The sequence below is a fragment of the Triticum aestivum genome, chromosome 4B (assembly GCF_018294505.1).
Source record: "Triticum aestivum cultivar Chinese Spring chromosome 4B, IWGSC CS RefSeq v2.1, whole genome shotgun sequence".
NCBI classification, from domain to species: Eukaryota; Viridiplantae; Streptophyta; class Magnoliopsida; order Poales; family Poaceae; genus Triticum; species Triticum aestivum.
Genome location: NC_057804.1, coordinates 573,096,841 through 573,110,774, shown reverse-complemented (window position 1 = coordinate 573,110,774; position 13,934 = coordinate 573,096,841).

Sequence of the window (13,934 nt, the reverse complement as noted above, 5' to 3'; positions counted from 1 at the left end):
ATGCACGCTTGATATTTTTAACCATCCTCCTAAAAACTCTGACCGCATCAGGGCTGCCAGGTTTGTTGAGCGAGTCAAGAAATTCAAACCGCCTTTCTTTCACATTTAACGCAACTACACAATAATGACCAACACCATCCCTTGTATCTGGCGGATCAAAAGTTGCAAAAAAGACCTGTTGGAAGCACAAAAAACAAAATAAAATTAGTATGAGAATAAAAAAACAGAACACTATAAAAAGAAAATAGGAAAAATATAGTTTTCAACACATAAAAACGTCTCTCACCATATCCTTCTTATCAAAATGCTCCACGGCTTTTGAGGAGAACATCATTTTAACACTCCTGCCTACAGTACCACCATTCCAAATATTTGTCTGCACATACAAAACCAAAAATCAAATAGTGCTCAAGCAAACAGGTCGTCGCACAAAATAAGAAAAGAAAATCAAATAAAAAATTCTGCATTCTTACACAAATATGGTACGGGACAACCATTGTCGGAGATGCCTTAAACTTATCTACCAGCAAAGAAACCCCAAGATCTACAAGCCTTGTAGTGAGCATCCCTTTATCCCAAAAGGACTGACCAACTTCGCCAATGCTAATATCACCCATCTCAGTTTTAAAAGCAATCATGTCCCTGAATTTTTCATGAAAAACTGAAACGTAAGATACTAAAAAAATAACAACAAAGAAAAAGGGGTAAATACCAAAATTAGATAATACATATGAACAAAACAATTTCTAAAAAACCATACTTCTTCTTCTTGTCCTTCCGAGCCGTCGTAACAGCATCGTACAACTCATTGTATCTTTTCAGAAGAGCTGGATCAATGCTCGATGGTGTCACAATAGGAAGTTTATCATCTGTAATAAAAAAGATGAAGTTCACTTATCCAAATAATGGAGTTTAAATATTAAGATAAGGAAATTCTGCTAGCTATTTTGAAAATCATAGACAAAAGATCAAGTTTCACTTATCATTAAACATCTAATACATATACCATAGTAAATAAACAACATGAATGAGAAAAACTTCAAACTGCATTGTTAAAAAAAACTCTTGCCTTCAGTCTCAGAGTCTTCAGGCTGCTGTTCTTCAGAGCTGAGCAAAATATTTTCTTGCATAGGTTGCGACGAATCCACCACAACCTCACTGGACTGCCCTTTTGCAGCAACTACAACATTCTCTGGATTTACAACAGTCTGGTCAACAGCAACGTCCTTAGATACTTCAGCTACCTGAGGCTCCACTCTCGATACTTCCGAATCATCATTGGACACCAGACAGACAGGGGAAGCAACAACACTAGCAGCAGGGGGAACATTCTCTAGTGGCTTTTCAATGCCAACATTAGAATCTTCACGCCGACTGCTGGGAACAACATCATGGGATCCTTGAGCTACAAAAGGATCTGCACAGTCAATGGCAACCGATGCAGAAGCATCAACACTGCCACGGCCATCAACAACACAACTGCCCTGATTCACATCAGTGTGAATTCCACGTTTTCTTCTCCAACCCGTGGAAAGTTTAAAAAACACTCAGTAACACAAAAATGAGCGTGGGGGATAATTAACACAACAACACACAGCACACTTATGTCAAAGACTGCTGACAACATACACAGAACAACTACAATCCACATATGCAAAACAACTGCAACACACGTGTGTCAAACACAACTACAACTGCAACCCACATATATGTAAAAAAAGAACTGCAGTTCACTTTGTCAAACGCTGCAGTTCATTTATGTTGAATACTGCAGTTCACTTCTGTCAAACAATAAAGCTGACACATGTAAAACTATTGCAGCTAACATATGTAAATGAAAAATTAGATTACAAACCACTAATAGAACAAGTAATACAACTATACCTTATCAGCTACAACATCCACAGGGGACGATGCATCAGTCAAGACCTCACCCTTCCCAGAGCTATCGTAGGTCTCTTTGTGCACATCACAAGCAGCAACACCAGTCTACGGACATAGAACAAACCAAAAACGAGAAATAAGATGGTACCGACCAAGAAAGAAAAAACTTCAACTATGCACAAGTAGTACACACTTCACAATAGTGAAGTACACAGTAAAAAACAATAAAAATGGGAAGCAAACCAATGCAAGTTCAAAGAAAAAGGGACGCATGGCAGAACAGACATGGGAGGAGTATTTGTACCTAACCAACTCCATCGTCTCTAGTTCCATCGACACCAGAAGATCCCACTCCAGCCTATAACAAAAAAAATAGTGAGGAGCAGTCAACATTATACACAAAGAAAGAGGTTCAAAGCCGCAAAAAACCTAGAACATACATTGTCACCGCCAACACCAGCGTCCTGACAGGTCATTTCGTCCAAAATATGCCCAGCATCCTTCTCATACCGACCGCATTTTTCTTGTTGTGAATGTCTCAGTTGAGCATACGAAGACCGAACATTAGTCACTGCAATCTTCAGGCTTTCAATCATGCCACAATCGAAATTGTGAGCAGCAACAATATCTTCTTCTCGTGGGCCATGGCCAACAGGGAAAAAACCAGCAACTTCCCTCAACCTATCACCAGCGGCTAGAAAATCATCAGTCAGCTTCAAAACCTTCAAAAGAAGCTCATCAATCTCCTCGTGTTTTTTGCCGCCAACAAATGCCTGTTTATAAGAGCTTGTATTATCAAATATCTGTCGAGGCATGAAACCACGAGTACGCGGCACCTCAACATGACAGGCAGGAAGCTGGCTACATATAGGCTCATAAAACCTAGCATGAGTGCTAGGCCCCGCATCAGAGCTGCCGTGTACAACTGCAACAGGACGGTTGTACACAATGTCACCTGACGCCTTCCACTGCAAAAAAAGACAACAGGCAAAGAGAAGTACACATGTGAGTACTAGAAAAGTTCACATTTATAATGGCTGCACATTTTTTTTTAAAATATGATATTAAAAAAATCAGATGCACTAACCGGCAGCTTCCCAAATTTGTAACTTTCCAAGTAAATCTTTCCCTTCACAAGCACATCCTCATTGTACAACTTCATTAGGTCCTTGGTCGTCAGGTATGACGCGCGTGGCGTGAACGTGTGCATGACTGAAAATTTGCGAAGCTTCAAGCAGTCAAGATACATAATCAGGGGGACAATGGCACAACCCTCTGCACAATTCTGCTTGCTGCCTTCTGTTTGCCACCTAACCACAGTTGCCTGCAACTCATTAACAACAAGCTGGCAAAATTCCATCTGAGCCATAGCAGCATAATCCATGTTCTCTACTATCACAGCAACTCTACCCAAATGAACTGCAGGCCCCGCACACAGCAAATTCTGGTAAAGTCTCAGGAAGAACACCTTCACAGAAAGGTCAACAGTCACATAATCATCTTCCTCCACCAACATCTTCAACTTCTCAAGCAAGTCTTTGACACCTATACTTTTTGAACGATCAAAGCCAAGCTCATCCTTGAGGGCAGTCAATGATTCATCATGACCGCTGGAAGTAGGCATGGGTGTAGTGTGACGTCCCATAGGTAAATCAAAAATGTGATGAACTGCATCACGATTGATTCGAAGAACCCTGCCATTCTCAAAGTCCATTACCATGGTGGCAGGGTCAATGGCTCCCATCAGATAGCACATAAGAATGCGCGACACATTTTTCTTTACTGTCAGATCAAAGACAACACCAAATCCAGCATCCCTAACATGGCTACAATGCGCCTCTTTCAACAAGAAGCATCCTTGCAAACAGTGGGGAGAGATAATCGCACGGTCTTGTTAAATCGAGAATCATCTCCCTCAGCATCATCTTCAGTTGCATTGCTCTTACTAGACTTCTTCCTCTGTGTAAAGGGAGATGCAGTCCACATTAGAAGACTAGCAATAAAAAAAGAGACATAGAAAATACAGAAAGAATAACAATGAAGGAAACAAATGCAGTGCATGTCAACAAACCTTTGGAGAAGCATCCACCTCCTCGCCAGAGTCACCACCAACATCTTCGTCGACATCATCACGGTAATGCTTGGGTAGACTCTTAGATGAACCACAGTCTTTGAGTCTACAAGGACGAACACCCTTCATAAAATCAGCAAGGACAAAATCATCGTCATCAGAGTTGGGACCTTCAGTGACATGTAGTCGCTTGCGCTGAGGATCATCATTTCCACCAGCTTCAGCAGTTCTCTTGCCAAGATTCTTCTTCATTCCAACAACGCGTGGACTCCGCCGAGGTGTACCACCTTCCTCAGCAACAGTACTCAACCTCTTCTTCTGCAAAGAAGGCTGCTTCACCTTGCCAAATTTGCCACCCTTGCCACCATCTGCAGATCTCCTCTGCTTCTCCTTCTCCTCACGCTCTTTTGACTCAGTTTAAAACCTCAACTTCTTCTTGCTTTGCTTCAACTCATATTGATGAAGCTGTTCCGAGACCATCCAATCCTGTGTAACTTCCTCTGTACCATCAACATACTGCGATTGTGTTTCAGACAAGACATGACGTCTTTGATCAAAGCTCACACCAACATTATCCTCTGCAAAATAATGGTCAATCAATGGAGTAACCTCCTCAAACCCAGGCGCCCCAGCATGGAAAACAGACACTGCGTCAAAATGAAGTTTGACTATGCTTGTTAAAAAGTGTACAAAAAGAACAAATGCAGTACAGTTAGACATATAAATGCAGTGCTCCAACCATGAACTCAAAACAAAAAATAATGCATTGTACAAAAAACTTGAATAAAACATCAATGCAGTTCACACATACGTATAGTGGAGTTCACATATACAAATAAATGCAGTGCTACATACACTAAATTCACGGTTGTTCGCAACAAAATGTCAGACTAGACAAAACAAGGCAACACCAATTTGTACTAAACATCAAGGAACCAGCATACACAAAAAATAAACAAATCAATCACATACTAGAAGGAAGGGCCAGACTTATGGGAGAACATTCAATCAGCGAATTCACTTGATGTCCTCCATTGACACCATGATCCTTACCACCGGGACAAGGAGAGTCAATTGGTGTATCATTATGAGCACTGCAATCACCTACTGGATTCGAAAAAAACCAGAAAACAGAAATTACAAAAAATCACATGACAAAAATAATGCAAACGAATGCTAACAACTAACAGAGCATAAACCAATATGCAGGATGAATTAGGAAACTAGATAAAAATCAAACAAAATAAACAAAGCCTAAAATAAGCACTCTACGTACCCTGAACTCCTTCTCCCACTCTGCTCGGCGAAGACATGGTGTTTCCCTGCAGCACAAGGACAAAGTGACAGACATAAGCAACAAAATCGGCAAAAATCTCACGAAACCCTAGATCCACAATGCTACACACGACTATCAACTTCAAAACGAGATGAAATCGACTGCCTACAGAAAAATTACACAAGAAAAAAGAGCGACAGCAACTACGAGAAGCACAAAACAAGACAAGGGGACGATCAAGACCGAGGCCAAGCGGAACGTACCACAAAAAGGGTGCGGCGACGGCGGCGGGAAGGGGGAAGAGGGGGTGGCGAAGGGAACAAACAGGAAAGGGCTGCGGGAGAGCAGCGGCAAGGGCTCACGGAGTGGACAGCAATGCGGAATGCAGGAATAAGGACCTCTTGTGAGCGGCGGTTACCCGGGCAACGACGGTTGCTGCGCGCGACGGCGGTTTTGCTCGAGGGACAGATGCCTTGGGAGAAACTGCAAGAAAGGAGAGGGGATTGTTCTCGGTCTCTCTCTCCCTGAAACCAGAGCGGTGGAATAGCCTCGAAGGCATACGTGGGAGGCCCGCGTGTCGCAAAAAGAGTCACAAAAAATGGGCCGGCCCAAAAATGGCCCGGACAACACCGCGCCACATCAAAACGCACATACTACTAAAAAACAAAAACAAAAACAAAAAAACAAATGTAGTACGCAGCACTAGAAAAATGCAGTGCATTTTGTTACACAATGTAGTACAGTAAACCAATCCAGTTCCACATTACGTAGATGAGCATATACACGACATAGAACACAGCGATGAAGAAAAACGCGAACACGGAAATAAGAAATGCACTGCGGAAGTACACTAACATGCAGTACAGAAGCATAAACAATGCAGTACAATTTTAATTTGCTAAGCACTGCAGTCCCATACATTGGAAAACAAAGATTACAAAAAAGCAAAAACACGAAAAAAAACTAGAACTATATAGGCAGTACGAAATGTGTTCACATGCAGTACATAACCGTGATCAATACAGTGCACGGATGATATACAAAAAAGCAGTGCACGCCCCGACATTGGAAAAAATACAAAGAAAAAAAATTGACCACCCAAATGATACGCAGGCAAAAAACAAATGCAGTACGCAGCACTGGAAAAAAGTAGGCCCCTCCACCCCCCTTCCCTACCCCTCCTGTACCAGGGACTGCAGTAAGTACAGGCAAAAACAAAATGCAGTACGTGGCGGTAGAAGTATGCAGTGCATTCCGTTACGCAATGCAGTTCCGTAGCAATGCAGTGTAAAATACGTGGCGGCAGAAAAATGCAGTGCGTTACGTTACGTGATGCAGTACGGTATGGCAATCCAGTTCCGGATTACCTACATAGTGTAGTTCTGTATTGTAGAAGATGCAGTGCTGAAGTATAAGCAATGCAGTTATGTTGTCATGCAGTATACATATATAAAATATGACAACATGCCCGTTCGCACAGAAAAGTGGCGATTAAAAAAAATTGACTGATCAAAAATAAAATAAAACCACCTTAAAAAACCCACGTTCGCATACAACCACCCAATCGGAGCAGTTCCATCGCCACAAGCCCACGATCACAGATGCCAAACCAACCCATGATCTGCACAACCGCATCGTCAGCGTGATCGTGTAGTTCATCCGACGTGGCCATCCCACCTCGCGCCCTTCCCTTAAATTCAGACCGCAGATGCAAAGGCCTTCTCATCCACAACAACACAAGTATCCATTGCGCTCCCACCAAATCGCCCCATATCAACCCAAAAGCACCAAGCCCTGCTACCGGCGGTGGCGTTCACCGACGAGTACAAGGGCGACAAGGCCGTGGAGGCACACGGCAACACCAAGTTGCACGTCATCCACACCAACGACAAGAAGCAGATGGCAATCTCCCTCACGCACTACAAGCGCCACCTCAGCCTCCAGCGCCATAAGATCGTCGGCATTGATCTCGAGTACGACAACGACCCTGAAGTGACGCAGAAACCCGCCCTCTGCCAGCTCTCCATCGTGAAGAATCACCTGGTGCTGCTCTTCCAAATGAGAGCCTCTGAAAAGTGCACCGTCTTTGACAACTTCCTCGCCGACCCCAGGTACATCTTTGCAGGCTTCTCCATCAACGGCGACAAAACCAGGCTGGGGCGCGTCAAACTGGAGGTCGCCAACTTCGTCGACATCCAGAAGGAGTGGAGGGTGCCCGAGGCAACCAAGCCGTTGGACTCCCTTGGAGATGTCTCCGGCATGATCATCGACGACTACTACAACAACATGAAGAAGAAGATCACCGACGACGAGCACAAGCGCTGGGCCATCCTGCCTCTGTCCATGAGGCACATCGAGTACGCGGCAAAGGACGCCTACGTAGCGTACGAGATATGGAACCGCATCACCCGCACCCAGGACGGCCTTCGCCATGCAAAGCTGGAGAATGAGGAGGCCCCGAAGAAGCGTGTCAGGAGGAGCTGGGGATGGGACGAGCCTAGCTGGTGAAGAAGAAGATGGTGTGCTGAACCAACAATGCCAACAATGCCAGCGTTCTCTTAGAATTATCATCAAATTTGCTTTATGTTGTTTGCTTATGTATCGTTAGTTTGCTTGTGTGCTGAACCTAGTTTGCTTGCCATGCAGAATCACTTGTAATGATGAACTTTGATTACGTTAGTTTGCTTTCTGTTAAACCTAGTTTGCTGGTGATGAAGTTGTCGTACAGAATACCTATGATAATTTGTTTTCTGTTGTCTGCTAATGTATCATTAGATTCGAGCATGCACAAAACAAAAAATAAGTTGCAGTGTGCAAACAGGACGCATGTAGTGAAAATTGTGTACGAATGCAGCACAGATTGTGTCAAATGAGGTTTTAACATAACCAAAAAAGCAGTGCACGAACCTAAATTTGAAAAAAGAATTCATAAGAGCAAAAAACACAAAAATAAAAACGCAAACACGTAAATAATCAATGCAGTGCAGAAATATATGAACATGCAGTACAGAACCATAGTCAATGCATTACGCGTATGATTTGCTAAGCAGTGCACTCCCATACATTCAGAAAAAAGATTGCATAATACCAAAAACACGGAAACAAAAAAAAGAGAAATGTAAGTGCAGTACGGAATGCGTGCACATGCAGCACAGAACCCTGATCAATGCAGTGCACGCCTAGACATTGAAAGAAACACCTAAGACAGAAAAATACAAATAAAAAAATTGACCACCCAGGTGCTACCGGCCCCAGCCAGTCTCGTAATAGGTCTGCGCCCACAGAAGGCGAGTCGTTCTGAGTCACAATGCATGGGGCCGGCCACACATGGGCCCACAGGTCAGGGAGCATAGAGCTGCGAGCGCCGTGCATAAGCGCCCAAATACGTAACAAGATGAGTTTGATACAGCGGCCTCGCCAGCACTTATAAACATGTTGGGCGCGTCTTCCGCGGGCGAGGTGGGACTAAACATTAGTCCGCACACACCGCACCGGGAACCAGCCGTGCTCACAGGCTGACTTGGGCCCAATTGCCTCTTCACTACCCAAACACAGGGCCAACAAAAAAAGAGGGGCCACTGAAAATTTTAAAAAAGATCCTACATACCATACACAAACACAGGCCCAGCCACGCTTCGCAGTTTGTCATGATATGACAATGCAGTTTGCTATTTTCAAGTAAGCAGTCCTGTTGCTTCTTAAATGCATTCGTGTACACTGAATCAAAACCAATCCACCACCTAACACCAACCATACCATTTATTACTCCAATTGCTCAATTGGTTGCATAAAAACTTATCCATTCGTGCTACAGACTAACACAACTCCTCCCCACGTTCATTATTTTCTTCAAATCATAGATCTAGGGTTCATCCCATCCACAGCTCTTCTCTGGAATTCCACTGAACCCGCCATGGACTGTAAGTGCGGGTGCTTGGCAAGGATGGCGCCGGTAGCGGACACATGCATGTACGCAGAAGGTCTAGAGCTCACACACACACAGTGGCGAATCATGGTCGGGTGCCTGATGATACCCAACAGGGGGTTTCGTGCGCAATTTCCTCATCGCCTCACAACCGCAGATCTCCAGGAAAGTTGGGTATGTTTTTCCCCTAACAATTTTGGACATAATCTAGCCTGCAAATACACATCTGAATATATAGTTCAATAAATTTGTTCAGTAGTATCAGCAAAAATACAAAACAGAATTTGTATTGTTGTTCAAATTTGTTAGCTATTAAGACTAGATGCTTCCACTTATCTTTCTTCAGTACCACACCAGGTATCGACACTAGTTAGATCAGATTCCCAACACACGAACAAAAAAAGGGTCAGTAGATAAGCATTGCAGTTATTTTAACATGCTGGAGAAGTACACTATTACTGACATTGCAGTGCAAGCATGTTGCAGTATAATATACATCCCAGTAAAACTAGGGGTCAATTTCCTATATAAGTTTGTTCACACATTGGAACTACTTTAGAAAATAGCAGTCATATATATGTAGCTATTTAAGTCAACATAAACAGATCATACTAAGTATAAAAGAAAAACATTTGCTGTTTACTTATAAAATTCTTTTTCCACCGATTCCAATATGCAGAAACTGCCATCCACAATAAAATTTCATGCTTCAAGTTCAGGGAAGGTTACTTTGGAAACAGAACACAAGAATGGGTATGCAGACATGCAAGCTGACTACCACATTGACTCTGAAGACTGCATCAAAATAACTACTGGTTGGAAACATTTTGTCTCCCAGAATGGCTTTGAGGTTGGAGAAGTGGCCATGGTGTTTTTCTACAAAGAAGAAGACTCCATCAAGTTTACAATATTTGCACTCTAGGCTGTCTAAAATGAAGCAACCAATATTTCTAATGCTTTGGTTATGCTGTATGCTTTTAAAACTATGTCCATCAAACAATTTGAACGATACCTATTTAATGTATGCAACCTCAACTGCCTCATTTTATCATCCTTTTTAGACAAAGTTGATGTTGGCAGTAATGCAGTTCTCTCAAGCACATAGTGTGGTACTAATAATAAAAAAAGCAATGGTCCAAACTTTGCAGTTAATATATCATGTTTAGGAATAATTCTCATAGTATGCAGTTCAAAAAAATTCTTATAATTTTTATTCAGCTAACAAAAGCGTATAATAGACCATCCATCCTAATAGCAGAATTCAACATTAACAACACTGCTAATGCAGTACGGAAATGCATATTATGCAGTCATCTAGAACACAAAATGCACTCTAAGAAAAGGTGAAATCTCATAAGCAGACATAACCATTGTAATGCACCTACAACGAAGTACACTACCAAAGAAAATGCAGTGCACTACAACGTATGCCACGACCACAAAAAATAAAATTAAACCAGTAAAACTGCGGACATGAGAGAGACTAACAAAGGTGCCAATTTCACTCGCAATTCCATAACTAGCCTAAAAATTGTACATCCACTAAACTATAGAAAAATACCACCGAAAAATTTACACGGAAGACACGACAACGAGACGAACAGCGTTAGATTTCATTTCAAGAGTGCGATTCAAAAAATGACAATTATACTAGCAATACAGTGAATTCGAACCTATAGCAACAGTAATTACAATATTCAAACACACATGGACGAGCAAAATCAAAAAAATGGACAAGAACAAAGGAGCGGACAAAGCTCACCCGCCGCGACAATCAAAATAACAAAGAATTGAAAACTAACTCTTAAAAATTAACAAATTATAGAGTGAATGGACCGATTAAAACGAACGCAACCAAAGAATTCCTACTAAAAAATAACATCCGGCCACAAAAAAATCGCATCTGACGCGAACACGAACGAACAGAGAGAAGCTCGTCCGCCAAATCCCTCGATTTGCAAGCACTTTAGTAGATTTTCCTGTAAATTAGAAATAATAAAGCTAAAATGAAACACAGACACAAACTGAATCATCCCGCAACACCTGATTCCACACAGAAAACACGGGCGGAACAGCAGAAATGAAGCAGTTCCGCCGTGAAAGCACTGCAGTGCCCGGCGTCAAGAAGATGCAGTGCACTTGAGTTCAACATGTAGTGTGGAAGTGTCATCAGAATAGTTATTCTGCTAATATTAGCAGAATAGACCGTCTGTATATATATATTAGAAGAAAAGAAACCAACAACCCATACGTTGCTGCTCAAAACGGGCAGCCAATGGCCAGACATCATAGTGGAACAACCCACACTAGGGTAGATGGGTTACGTTCAAAAAAAGAGGCGTTTAGTATTCAAGTTCTTCTCTTCCAGCCCCCTGGCCCCTCTCTAATAAGTCAAGTTTTCAAAACGAAAAGCAAATGAAAAATCTGGTTCGATGGCTCTTCTCCACTACCCACTTTACTACTTTCTATTTATTATTATGTATTAAGTTTCCCTTAATATATAATTTGATATTACTTTCGATTTGTATATTTTTATTCCTTTATCGTTTTATATTGTGCCTAATACCAATTTTCAATCTTTTCAGTTCATGCTTCGTCGGCTCCTCCTTTCTGATCACTCTCCCGCCGGAGATTTCAAGACCCCCATGCTCTAGCTCATTTAGCAGGGCTAAACTTCTATCTAAGTCTTTACGAGCAGGATCCGGGATGGGTTACTTTCATTCAGAACGAGCTTAATCACAATACCCCCCTGGAAGACATACCTGGGCGGCTTAAGCTCTTCCTAATGGAAGAAAAGCTCTCTTCTATGCGACAAGATGTCATTCAGGAATTTGTGGCGCTTTATCAAAGAGTAGGGCCTTATCTACCAATCGATCCCTACTTGGTCGATGAAGCGCTTCGTTCCTATCTGGACCATATTCATGCAACTGATTCTTTCACTATTCTCCAAGCATCTTATCAAGATCTACGGGAGAATGAGGGAGGATCCGTTTTCTTTTGAAATGTTGTTTCCCACAGCCGGGATCTCCTTGAGGCGGAAAGCTCTGCAAGGAGGTGCCTGGAAGTGGAACAGAGGATCCTGTGGGAAGAAATCCCCAAGAGCAAGGCAAGTCTCGAAAGAGCTAAGCACGAGCATGCTCTCGACTTGTTTCATTATGGGGTGGTTACTCTGATTCCTAAAACAAAAGATGTTGGAACTATCAAGCAATATCGGCCAATATGTTTATATTATGTTTGTTATAAAATGGTGACTAAAATACTGACAAATAGGCTTGAGAGAGTTGCAGATAAGGTGGTGAGTAAGAGTCAGACGACATTTATGAAAAACGGAAATATTTTAGATGGGGTGGTCACTATCCATGAGGTGTTTCATGAGCTTAGGAGGACTAAACAAGAGGGGTTCATACTAAATCTAGACTTTGAAAAAGCATATGACAGGGTGAATTGGGATTTTCTACAAGAGGTTTTGCTTAAAAAGGGTTTTCTTTTGTGAGAAGTGGAGAGGTTGGATTAAACAAGTGGTAGAAGGAGGTACAGTGAGTAACAATATTAATGGAGAGGTTGGACCATATTCTAAGAGCTACAAAGGATTTTTTTTTCCAGGGTGATCTCACCTCTTCTTTTGAATTTGGTGGTGGTCACAGAAAAGGGGGTCACTCAAGTGTACGGCATTCTTTGTCCGTCCAGATCGCGGTACATTTTCGGACTGCTCTGGATTGTAGAGGAACGGATTTCAGGCTACTTTAGATGGGGTGGGCTGCACCCATTCTCGGTACGTACAAGGTGGGCACCCATTCTCGATTAAGATGGGAAATCCTATAGGGGTAGAAATGCTACATGAAAAAAAATCCGCTCTTGCTATCTGCATATGGTATTTTTTTCTTAGGTGCACATTTTGTCTGGGCCTTCAGTTTAATGTTTTTATTCAGCGGCCGTGGTTATTGGCAAGAACTCATTGAATCTATCGTTTGGGCTCATAACAAATTACAAGTTTCTCCTGCTACTCGGCCTAGAGCCTTGAGCATTATATAAGGACGCGCTGTAGGAGTAACCCATTACCTTCTGGGTGGAATTGGCACGACATGGGCATTCTTCTTAGTGAGAATTATTGCAGTAGGATAGTGGCTAGGAGGATTTGAAAGGCATTATGGAATTAAGATTTCCCAGGTTTAGCCAAGGCTTAGCTCAGGACCCCACTACTCGTTGTATTTGGTTTGGTAGTGCTACCGCACATGATTTCGAAAGTCATGATGATATTACTGAAGAACATCTTTATGAGAACATTTTTGCTTCTTGCTTTGGGCAATTAGCAATAATCTTTCTATGGACGTCCGGAAATCTGTTTCATGTAGCTTGGCAAGGAATTTTGAATCATGGATACAAGAACTCGACTCTAGTCGTGCTATAGTCGAGGATGTACTTATACTACTCTAAAGAGGGATCAATTAATGGGGTGCATTTTTCTTAGGGCAATTCTAGGCAAGACCTTGAATCACAGGGTTTGTTCCTGGCAACCCAACATTCTTTATCTTGGCGTAGATTGGTGTGATGGGATGAATGCCGTGAAAAAGCTTTTTTCTTTGACCGGAATCAACAGATGTGAACCCATCTAGGATGAGTCAAACATAGGGGGAAGGGCCTCCTGGAAATATCCGGCTCCCTAGTATACTCTACTTGTTCACCTGTGTCAGTTTGGGGTACGGTCAGTTCACCGGGAGGATCGCCCTCCCAGTTTGAAGTTTTTTCCTGGAAGTTTCAACCGTTGTTGACTATGACAA